Source organism: Salvia hispanica, chromosome 1 (genome assembly GCF_023119035.1).
Source record: "Salvia hispanica cultivar TCC Black 2014 chromosome 1, UniMelb_Shisp_WGS_1.0, whole genome shotgun sequence".
NCBI lineage: Eukaryota > Viridiplantae > Streptophyta > Magnoliopsida > Lamiales > Lamiaceae > Salvia > Salvia hispanica.
In genome coordinates this window covers 43,736,008-43,748,233 of record NC_062965.1, presented here as the reverse complement: position 1 = coordinate 43,748,233, position 12,226 = coordinate 43,736,008, and positions in this window count along the sequence as shown.

The following is a 12,226-nucleotide window of genomic DNA, read 5'->3' as shown; positions in this document are numbered from 1 at the left end:
TTTCAAAGTTTTTCTCCAAATTAGTTCCTAGAATTAGGGAAACCCTAACTAATTTGGAAAGCTGCGCTGCCTCGAGCCCGGAAACGCCACCGACGAGCTGCCACTTGGACCGCAGCTGCTGCTGGCACGCCACCGTCGAGTTGCTCAACGTCTCGCAGCTTGTTGGACAGCCGCTGGACCGCATCAAGGGCTGCTGCTGCAGCTGCATTACCGCAGCCGCTGCTGCCCTCTTTACGAACCACTGTCACCGTCGCTGCTCGGAGATGCCACTGCAGCCATACGTTTTTGCAGAACGCAGCCATCTCCGTCGACTTGTGAGCCCAGCTTGACACGTTGGGCAGCTTCTTGCGCTAGGCAAGCTGCTTTTCTTCCGCAGTCTGTTAGACTTGCCAATTTGGTCAAACTGCCCACCCCGATAGCTACGGCAGTTGGCGTCTTTCTCTCGTCGTGATTTATCACGACAGAACATGACTTGATTTAGATGGCGTAATCCAAGCACAAAATACAACGTGCAATCATTCCAAGTAATGATTACAATATGTAATTATACCAAACAAAACGTAGTACCTCCTCACATAGTGAACAAATTGATTTTCATCAAGGCTGTTGTCGCACATCTTTGAGGCTGCGTAATTCTTCATTCTTTGTGTTCGATCGAATTCGTTCAGTCAAAAACAAAAACAAACACAATACAAATGAAGAAAAATATGCATTCAAGCAATCCGAAAACATGAAATTAATCCACACAATCAAAGCCAAAAATTGGCTCTGATATCAATTGTTGGGGATTGGTGCCCCTTGCACAACGGAAGTCATGCATACACAAATAAATCAGATCTACAGATCTATTTGACCGATTATGGGATTAATTATCTACATGTTAAACAATCAAAATTGCATACAAGAACGCACATAAATCATGCTTTTAAGGAATTAAACCCTAATTCATGATATTCTACGGATTAGGGTTACCGATCTGATTCTCCAAAGAATCGACGATTGCTTGCTCCTTCTCCACATGAAGATCTTCGTACTCGACCATGAATCTTCTAATCTGTATCCCGAACTCAGATAATGACCTTTGGGTGGGCAAAGCTTGTCAGAATCGAAAAGGGCTTGAATAGAAAGAAGACAGAATATCAGTTTTAGAGAAAACTGACTTTTCGTCCACTCCCAGAGGGGAGCACGAAAATTTATGTATTAAATTACTTTAAATCTCCTTTCTAATCTCCTTTTATATTGAGTTATGATGGGCCAAATTAGGGATCCATGGAGGTTGGACTTGGGCCAAACCTGTTGGACTTTTATTAATTAAATTGAGCCCCAATTTAATACAAGTCCAAACAGAATATTATTATCATCCACTATAGTATAATATTATTGACTGCCCGTCCAATCCCAAATTACGAGTAATCCGGGATTTTACCTCTTTAATTTATTATTTCCCTTGTTAAAAATATAAATATCCATTAATCAATTTAAGTCTGCTATTTGACTTTAATTAATTAATATCTTTTTCCAAGAGTTGTCTAGTTCAAAATCTTTATTTATTATTCTGGAATAAATTCCAACCGGCCGGGTTTCTGAATAATAAAACCTTTTTCGAACACCTCTTGAGGATATTATCAAACTGGACTCACCCAGCACACGATTCATTGCAATAACAATACTAGCACCTCTAGACATTGATCACCACTACCCAAGATATTAGGATTCTTGGATTGCGAAAAATCCGCACCATTTGATAAATCAAAGTAGTGCATAATCAATATCGTATGCTCAATGTTATGTCAACAATGACTAAGAAATAACAATCACCGAGACCTCGTCTCTCAGTAAATAGCAAGAAAGACTTATCTCAACTGTTAGATCCTTCAGTGCTATACCACACCAGTGTCGTTTATTTCCTAAGGTAAGGAAACATGCGGAGTGACACTGCAACCTTTCACGATAGGTAGCCAAAGCCTATCTAGGTTGTGAAATTCTATTTCTCTTCTACAAAGAACCGACTGCGTCACCTTCTGTGAACGTCGTTCACGACCAGTCTACTATGTAGAAGAATTAGACTAATTTGCTTCTTATACATTTAAATGTTTGAGAAACATCTTATAAATGCACAAGCAAACATCAATGCGATAAAATTACTTCTTCTCGCCTTGGGTTAAAAGTGGATTGTAGAATTTATCGTATACAAGCAATTCTATCCGTGCAACATGCTCGAAATATGCTTTTCAGTACCAATCCTGACAGGTTTCCCTCTCAACAGTACTTTCCACAACAGGGGTTTCCCCCTCAGCATCTTCCTTACCCTCAGAATTAGGGTTTCCGTCACCTTGTCGTTCGGTTTCCACCTCTGTTCCGCCGTTCGTCTGCCCACCATCCTCCGGTCGTTCGTGCACCTTCTCTTCTTTATCTGCCTCCCGTGAAGCGGTTTCTGCATGTTGAGTCCAGAGTCTCGAGGCTCTTCTTCTTGGAAAACTGCTGGATGCACCGCCGAATCCGCTGGGATTGTCAGTGATGGTATGGCCGCTGCGGATGTCATTAGGCTAGCGGAGAACATAGCGTACACTTCCTTCGCTTTCTCGACGCTCCCCAATTTCTTCGTCAACTCTGCCAACAGGGCTGCGTCATACACCGTTTGCTGTGAACTTCCGGTGGTTTGGGTTGAATCCATTACTGTAGATCTGAAATTAGAAAGAAACTTGGTCGAATTTGGTTAGGGTTTGTGTTCTAGAGAGAGAACGAAAGTAGAGAGAAGGGAGAGTAAATTCAGTTTTTTCGTCGATTGGGATTATTGGAGAGAGAAGCAACGGTTGCCTTTTCTGATGAAAAGATGGTGCGGTTGCAGGCGTGATGTAAGTAACCGTACAACTCCCATAAATATCGGCCAAATATTGAAATTCAAATTATCTCCATCTCTCCTTGACCTCTTCCTCCAGGCTCTCCTTGTCTTCTTCCTCCAAGCTCTCCTTCCTTAGCAGACTTCCCTGACCATGACCATAAAAAAAATTAAGGCGCCAGACTCCTAGGTCAAGGTTAGAATATAAGGTATCGGTTCCCTTCGGAGTCTGGTGCTTCGAAAATATTTTTGGGAGATTTAAATTGTATATACATTTTTTTGGATTTACACCTTCCCTCTTGAGGATTCCCGAGATTCCCTTGTTCAGTGTATATATCCAAAAATGTCAATCAATTTACCTGACCCAGGAATCCGTCGAGAATACCTCCTCGTCTGTCTAGGTGATAGTAGAGAGTGCGCGTAGTGGCACTTCCTCCACTACACACAACTCAGAATTATCCCTATAGACTTTCACTCTATGACCACTAACAAGAAAAGGGACCGAGTTAGAGGTACTTCCCTGGATTTCCACTGCTCCGATTGCGCGGAGGCCGACGATGGTATATGGACCGATCCTCTTTGATTTCAGCTTCCCTGGCATCAGCTTGAGCCGGGATTGGAAAAGGAGCACCTTCTGTCCCAAATGGAGTTCCTTGACCCGGAGATTTTTGTCATGCCATAACTTCGTCCTTTCCTTGTACCACATGGCAGACTCATACGACTCCAGCCTCAGCTCTTCCAGTTCTTGTAACTGTAATTTCCTTTCTTCTTCACAAGCCGAAGACTTCATGTTCAACTCTTTTACTGCCCAGTACGCCTTGTGCTCGATACCCACGGGTAAGTGGCACATCTTGCCAAACACAAGCCTGTAAGGCGACATCCCAATAAGCGTCTTAAAAGCAGTTCTGTAGGCCCAAAATGCGTCTCCGAGCCTCTTGCTCCAGTCCTTCCTTGACGGATTAACTGTCTTTTACAATATCGCCTTGATCTCGCGATTAGAAATTTCCGCTTAGCCATTAGACTGAGGGTGGTACGGGGTAGATACTCTATGGTGAACACCATATTTCTTCATTAGAGCCTCGACAGTGCGATTACAGAAATGTGTTCCTTGATCCGAGACGATGGCTCGAGGAACTCCATATCTGTTGAAAATATTGGCCTTAAAGAAATTTTGCCACCTCCTTCGATTCACATGATGTGGTGGCCTTAGCTTCTATCCACTTAGACACATTGATAAGGCTAATTTCATGCATCGGTAATGTGCGAAATGGTCTAACACGTTTCCTAAGCCAGGTGTGTGAAGAAAATTGCTAGATCAAGGAAGTACTGAAGGAGATGGTCTAGCGAAGGAAAGGAACGAAGTGAGCAGGATTTACAAGGAAATTGGCGTGACAGAGGAGTCAATAGCTGAGGGCATCAAAGTCTTATCTATACCTCGCTGGGCCCCACTCAAACGCCTATATATAGAAGAGCATGCAACGCAAACAATATATTTTTTTTACACTTTTTTTCACTCTTCTTAGCTCACACACATTACACACACTTGGGAATGGATCTGGGGTAGTCGGGAACGGAAGGTTACTTTCTTAGAAATTTCGTGGTTGGCAATACCGTCCGAGTGTGGGCGAAGATACAATTCCTTTAATTTCAGTTGTTTTGCTCGTTTTTACCGTCGAACTTCACTTTTGGGAGTCGACCTTTCTGTTTATGATACTTATTTGTTTTTCCGTTTGTTGATCTGCGTTTAGCAGTTAAAATTTCAAGTCAATTTGCATAGATCTCTCTGCTGTTAGTTTATTTCTTCAAATGTTATATCGATCTCTGTTTATTTTGATGTTGTGGTGTTCGATATGGAATTTGGTGATAGATCTGTGGTTATGTGAGCATTCGGAGTTCCTTGTTTAAATCTGATGTGATGAAGAGTTTCTGTTGGTTGGAGTTCGCGTCGGACGCTTGGATCCGGAGTGGATTTAGCGTCTGAGGTTGGATTCGACGTGTGGAAAGATCGTTGTTAGATGGATTTTGTTTTCATTATTGTTTTCTGTTTTGCTTCGTCTAGAGTATGCAGATCTGTTTAGTTTTTCGTCGATCATGCTTTAATTTGATTTTAAAAGTCAGTTGCTCTGTTTTAATTTCGCTCATGTTGAATTTCTTAAGAAGTTTTACAAAATTTGGTTGTAGAAGACGATGTCGCTGTTAGTTAGTACGAGAGTTAGTTATTCTGCCAACTTTTCGTTCGTACTCTGCTTTTTCAGTCATGGTCCCCACAGTAGGTTTATTTCCTAGGTCTAGTGGTGAAGTAGTTTTCTTAGATCAAGTGTCGAACAGTTAATTTCCTTTACTACGCTCTTTCATGATTTTGCTTAGGTCTAGCTGTTAGCTTAAGAATTTTAAAGTTTCCAAGTCAAGTTAATTTTGATTTTTCCTCAACCTAAGAAAATGCGTGGCAGCAGCCAACACCCAAAAACACACCCAAATCCTTGAACACGAGTATTACGCATCCTTCTCTGTGGGATCGATCCCTACTTCCCTATACTAGGTTTAGTAAAGTGGTTGAGGGTTTTTGAAAAAAGTACTTTGTGTGTCCGACGACCGGGATTCCTCGCGTTCAACGAGTTCCTAGACCACGTGATCTAGTGGATTTGCTGGATCTAGGGAACCTGTTATTCCCTATTTTTTGAATACACGCACACACACTAAAGGGCTTTTCAAATGGCGTCGTTGCCGGGGAAGGATGGCGTTTGTTGTTATTTCATTTAAGGATTTGGAAATAAAATTTTGATTTCTGTTATTTTCTTTTTCCCTGTCAGTTTATGAAAGCAGGCTTCCAATCTGGAAGTTGGGCAAGCTCATCTGGATCAGGGAGTGGCCAATACAAGTGGCGAGTCAAGGAATCTACATCTACCATCACCACGAGATCGGGATTAAGGACGGAAGATCCATTTCCCGTTCGAGTCAGAAAGTGAAAAGGAGTGGAATTCATCGACAGAGGAGAACCCAGGGACATCAACCGAACCAGAGCATTCCGAGACCGAGGAGGAGAAGGACCCAGAGATATGGCTCATCTACTAGACCCCGATCCGGAAATAGGGTCGCTCACCGCACATCTTGACGGTGAACCCGCTCATGCCATAGTCTCGAACCAACGGCGGAGGTCGATCGATATCAAGTCAAATGTACTTGGAGTTCTACCTACTTTCTCTGGGCGTAGGAATGAATGCCCCTATGAATTTTTGAACGAGTTCAGTAAATTATGCAGCATTCAAAAGCGACCCAACGAGGCAACCGAGGAGGACTACCGTCTTCGAGCAATTCCGTTTGCTCTCAAGGGGGAGGCGAACACTTGGCTGCTAAGGCTTCCACCGGACTCGATCAACACGTGGAAGGATTTTAAACTGGAATTTTTGGACTACTTTTTTTCATCCAACAAGACGAATACCTTGAAGAAGGAGATTCAGGAGTGCAAACAAGAATACGATGAGTCTTTGAGTTCTTATTGGTCCCGTTTCAAGGGGCTGCTGGATGCTTGTCCGAACCACAGGATGATAGAAGCGGAGACTTACTATTTGTTCTACGAAGGTGCGAACCCTGAATCAAAGGACTTGATGAACTCCTCGAGCGGGGGAAATTTTACCAAGAATAAAGCAAGTGAAGCTCGGGAAACCTTGGGGAGGCTGATCGAGGCAAAAAAGGCCTATGATAACCCGCGAAGCATATTAAGGAGAGGATCAGCTAATGCAGTGCTGGATCAAGAAGACAAGAAGGTGGAAGATAAGATCGATAAACTGGAAAAGGCCCTGCTAAATGCAATTGAGAAATACAATCCGCATGCTCCAGTGGAAATTGAGAAATCCCCTGGTCAAGAGGAAAGGCAACTTCAACCATATTACAGTCAGCCCTGCGAAGGGGAGTGTCAAGCTCAAGCAAATTCGATGGGAAGTTGGAATCCCGATGGAAGTTGGAATCAAGGAAGACAGAGGGACGGTCCATGGAGAACTCACCAAAACTTTAGATGGACTGGCCATGATCAAAACCAGCCACCTCCATTTCAGCTCACGAATTTTGCACACCCTCCGGAGAGGCAGTCCAACTGGTCAGGGAAAGGTCAAGAAGGACAATTGCAGCTGGGGTATAGCATCTAGGTTGTGAAATTCATATTTTTCTTTGTTTAGAACTGACCGGTGCCACCTCATCAGAGAAACAATCAAGGAAACTACCAGAACTCCCAACCGAATCATCAAGGGAATCAAGGGTCTGGTGGCCAGTACAATAACCATCAAGGAAATCAAGGGTCGAATAACCAATACAACAATCATCAAGGCAACTATCGACAGAACCAAGGTCAAGGACAAAATTCTGGTCAATTCAACTTCAGACCACAGCGGAGTTTGGATGACATGGTCCATGATCTGGTAAATTCACAGCAGTTCATGCAAGGTAACCTACATTCCAACAATGACATGGTGCACAAGTTGCAAGATGCTCAGTCTGAACATAAAGCCGCCATGGACATGATGGCAAAACAACTTTCCCAGATCGCAGTTTCCTTGAATGAGATGCGAGGGAATGAAGGCAAACTTCCTGCTACCGTCAAACCGCCAGACCGAGCAAACATTAGTCAAATCACCTTGAGATCTGGGCGGGGTTACGAAGGGCCGACGTTGGAAACTGATGAGGAAGTGCCTATGCAAGCTAAAGAAGGGAAACAGAGTCAGAAACAGCAAGAGGAAGGCGCTGGACCGAGGGAGATCATTGTTCAGAGAGACCTCCAGAAGGAAGATTTAGGGGGATCTCTACCTCGATCAAGGGACCCGTTCTTCCTAGACCCCGAACCTGAGGAAGTAAGTAAGGAAGGAAACAAAGCAGTTGATGAAACCCAGGCTGGGACTTCCACAAATGCAGTAAAGCGAGCAAAACCATTTCCATATCGTGGGGAGGCGAAGAAGAAAAAGGATGATACAGAGGATCTCATGGAGATTTTCAGCAAGTTGGAAATCAACCTGCCATTCTTGCAAGCCTTGAAAATGCCCGCCTTCAGTAAGTTCATCAAGGAGTTTATTGCAGGGAAAACCAAGCCAGATGGGAAGATTGTGATTGGAGAAACTGTGTCTGCTGTGATACAAAAAAGAAGGATGCCCTCGAAATGCACCGACCCAGGTATGTTCACATTACCCATCTCCTTAGGGGATATCAAAGTTGAGCATGCCATGTGTGATCTAGGGGCGTCCATAAATGTTTTGCCACTTTCGATCTATAAGAAGTTAACTGGGGTAAGAATGGTTGCTACCAAGGTAGTGATCCAGCTAGCAGATAGAACTTGCATTTGCCCTGAAGGAGTGTTGGAAAATGTTATAGTCAAAGTGCATGATTTTCTATATCCTGCTGATTTTTATGTGATCAAGATGAATGATAATGAGTCTGCTGAGTCTAGTGGGGTACTTTTAGGGAGGCCATTTTTGCGTACTGCTAAGACCATTATCGATGTTTTTGATGGAACAATTTGCTTGGACTATAATGGGGAAAAATATACCTTTAGCATAGATGAGGGGATGAAAAGGCCTTTAGATGTTGAGAATCTCTACGCTATTGATGTTATTAACCCTTTAGTCCAAGAATATCTTGAGACAGAATTGATACAGGAACAAATCGACAACTCGGAGTTGAGCCATTCGATTGACAAAGAAGTTGTGGGATGGTGTGCAGCAATGAACACAGCAGAATTGACAGATGAAGAGCTCACAGAGGCCATTATGGAATTCTGCAGAAGCCCGGAATCAGCTAGATCTAAGGGATCAGCTTATGTGGCCAGTTTGGAAAAATCTCCTGGGTCTGGGAAAGAGACTTTACCAGAAATTGCAGACAAAAATCCCTTGCCCCAGGAGACGAATGGAACGAAAAAAGAGCTGAAGACACTTCCACCAGGCCTCAAGTACGCTTACTTGGAGGAGGATGAGACATTTCCAGTAATAGTCAACAGCAACTTGACCAAGGAGCAAGAGAAGGAGTTGTTGGAGGTCATCAAAAGAAACAAAAAGGCAATAGGATGGACTCTCTCAGATTTGGTGGGAATAAGTCCGGATCTTTGTATGCACCACATTCGTTTAGAGGAAAGTGCAAAGGCTCATCGAGATGCACAACGGAAGCTGAACCCGAACATGCGAGAGGAGGTCCTAAAGGAGGTATTGAAGTTGCTTGCTCTAGGAATCATCTACTCCATTCCTGACAGTGAGTGGGTTAGCCCTGTCCATATGGTGCCGAAGAAGTCTGGGATACAGGTTGTTAAGAATGAAAAGAATGAATTGGTACCCACCAGATTAGTGACAGGATGGAGGATGTGCATCGACTACAGGAAGTTGAACGAAGCCACAAAGAAGGATCATTTTCCTTTACCTTTCATTGATCAGATGCTGGAGAGATTGGCAGGCAAACAGTATTTTTGTTTCCTTGATGGATACAGCGGCTATTTCCAAATCTACGTTAATCCAGAGGATCAAGGAAAGACCACATTCACGTGCCCTTTTGGTACGTATGCATACCGAAGGATGCCATTTGGATTGTGTAATGCACCGGGAACTTTCCAACGGTGTATGATGAGCATTTTCTCGGATCTGTTGGAAGTATGCATTGAGATATTCATGGACGATTTCACCGTATATGGGAACTCATTTGATACTTGTTTAGCCAGCCTTGATCTAGTGTTGCAGAGATGCCAGGAGAAGCATTTAGTGTTGAACTTCGAGAAGTGCCACTTCATGGTGACTGAAGGCATTGTCCTGGGTCACGTGGTTTCTGAGAGGGGTATTCAGGTAGACAAGGCAAAGGTGGATGTGATATCAAAATTACCATACCCTACGAATCAAAAAGAGGTGAGAGGTTTTCTAGGCCATGCAGGGTTCTATAGGAGGTTCATCAAGGATTTTGCAAAAATCGCGCAACCACTCACCCGGTTGTTACATAATGATGTGGAGTTCGTCTTTGACGAAGGGTGCGAAAGGGCGTTCCAGTTGCTTAAGGATAGGTTAATATCAGCACCAATTATCAGAGCACCAGACTGGAGCCATCCTTTCGAGATAATGTGTGATGCGAGCGATTTCGCTGTGGGAGCTGTCCTAGGACAGAAAATTGATGGAAAAAGTTATGTGATCTTCTATGCTTCCAAGACGCTGAATCAGGCTCAGAAAAATTATGACACCACGGAGAAGGAAATGTTGGCTGTCGTATACGCGTTTGAAAAATTCCGACCCTATCTCCTTGGGTCGAGGGTTATAGTCTTTACGGATCACGCGGCGATTAAGTACTTGCTGGCTAAGAAAGAGTCTAAGCCAAGGTTAATCCGTTGGGTGTTACTCTTGCAGGAGTTTGATTGGGAAGTGAGAGACAAGAAGGGAACGGAAAATAGAGTGGCTGATCACTTGAGCAGAATACATCAAGGGGAAACAGAAGAGGCCATACCCGATGCCTTCCCCGAGGAGCACTTATACCTTCTGGAGGAATTTCCTAGACCACTTAACTGGGAAGCAATTTTAACTTTGACCGGTCTAGGGGAATCGGATAAGGGGAAGCGCACACTGAATGCAGAACCATGGTTTGCTGACTTAGCCAACTACTTGGTCACGGGAGAGATGCCAAGTTCAGACGAGATTTCCCGAGCCCAGAGGATGAAGATTAGAAGTGAAGCTAAATATTACTTTTGGGACGATCCTTACTTATGGAAGATGTGCTCAGATCAAGTGATTAGACGCTGCATTCCCGAATGGGAACAAAGAGATGTGTTAATTCATTGCCACACGTTGGCATGTGGAGGCCACTTTGGGCCAAGGAAGACAGCGAGGAAAGTCTTAGACAGTGGTTTTTATTGGCCGACGCTGAATAGAGATGCTTTTGAATTTTGCCAATGTTGCGACAGATGCCAGCAGACGGGGGGGATTGCAAGAAGAGACGAGATGCCTCAGGTCCCAGTGATAGTGTGCGAAATTTTTGATGTGTGGGGAATGGACTTTATGGGACCGTTCCCATCGTCTTGTGGGAATACATATATATTGGTTGCAGTAGACTATGTGTCTAAGTGGATAGAAGCTAAGGCCACCATAACATGTGAATCGAAGGAGGTGGCGAAATTTTTGAAGGCCAATATTTTCAACCGATATGGAGTTCCTCGGGCCATTATCTCGGACCAAGGAACTCATTTCTGTAATCGCACCATCGAGGCTTTGATGAAGAAATATGGGGTTCACCATAGAGTGTCGACTCCTTACCATCCTCAGTCTAATGGCCAGGCAGAGATTTCTAATCGCGAGATCAAGGCGATATTGGAGAAAACAGTTAATCCGTCAAGGAAGGACTGGAGCAAGAGACTCGGGGACGCATTGTGGGCTTACAGAACTGCTTTCAAAACGCCTATTGGAATGTCACCTTACAGACTTGTGTTCGGCAAGATGTGTCACTTACCTGTTGGTATTGAACACAAGGCGTATTGGGCAGTGAAAGAAATGAACATGAAGCCGATAGCTTGCGAAGAAGAGAGGAAGTTACAATTGCAAGAGTTGGAGGAACTTCGGCTGGAGTCGTTTGAGTCTGCCATGTGGTACAAAGAAAGAACGAAGTTATGGCATGATAAAAACCTCCGGGTCAAGGAACTTCATGTGGGACAGAAGGTGCTCCTTTTTCAGTCTCGGCTCAAGCTAATGCCAGGGAAACTGAAGTCTAAGTGGATCGGCCCGTACACCATCGTTGGCATCCGAGCAAATGGAGCAGTGGAGATCCAGGGAAGTGCTCCAAACTCTGTTCCTTTCCTTGTAAACGGTCATAGAGTGAAAGTCTATAGGGATAATTCCGAGTTGTGTGTTGTGGACGAGGTTCCACTACATACACTCCCTATTATCGCCTAAACGGACGGGGGGGGGAAATTTCCGATGAATTCCTGGGTCAAGGAGTAAGTTAACAATTTTGAAAATTCAAACTGAACCAGGGAATCTCGGAAATACAACAAGGATGTAAATAGTTTAATTGCTTTCTTTTAGAAAATCCAAAAAATATTTTCGAAGCACCAGACTCCAAGGGGAACCGATATTTTATGCTCTAACCTCGACCTAGGGGTCTGGAACCTTCATTTTCTTTGTTTTGTAGGACATGGTCGAGGGAATTAGCTAGAGGAGAATCTGAGGGAAGGAGTCAAGGGAAGTCTGGAGGAAGGAGTCAAGGAGGGAAAAGATATTTCGAATTTCAAATTCTGGCCGATAATTATGGGAGACGTACGGTTGCTTACATCACGCCTGCAACCGCACCATCTTTTCACCAGAAAAGCAACCGTCGTCCTTCTCTCTCCAGTTATTCCTAATTAGACGAAAAAAATTTATTTGCTCTCCCTTCTCTCTAATTTCATTTTCT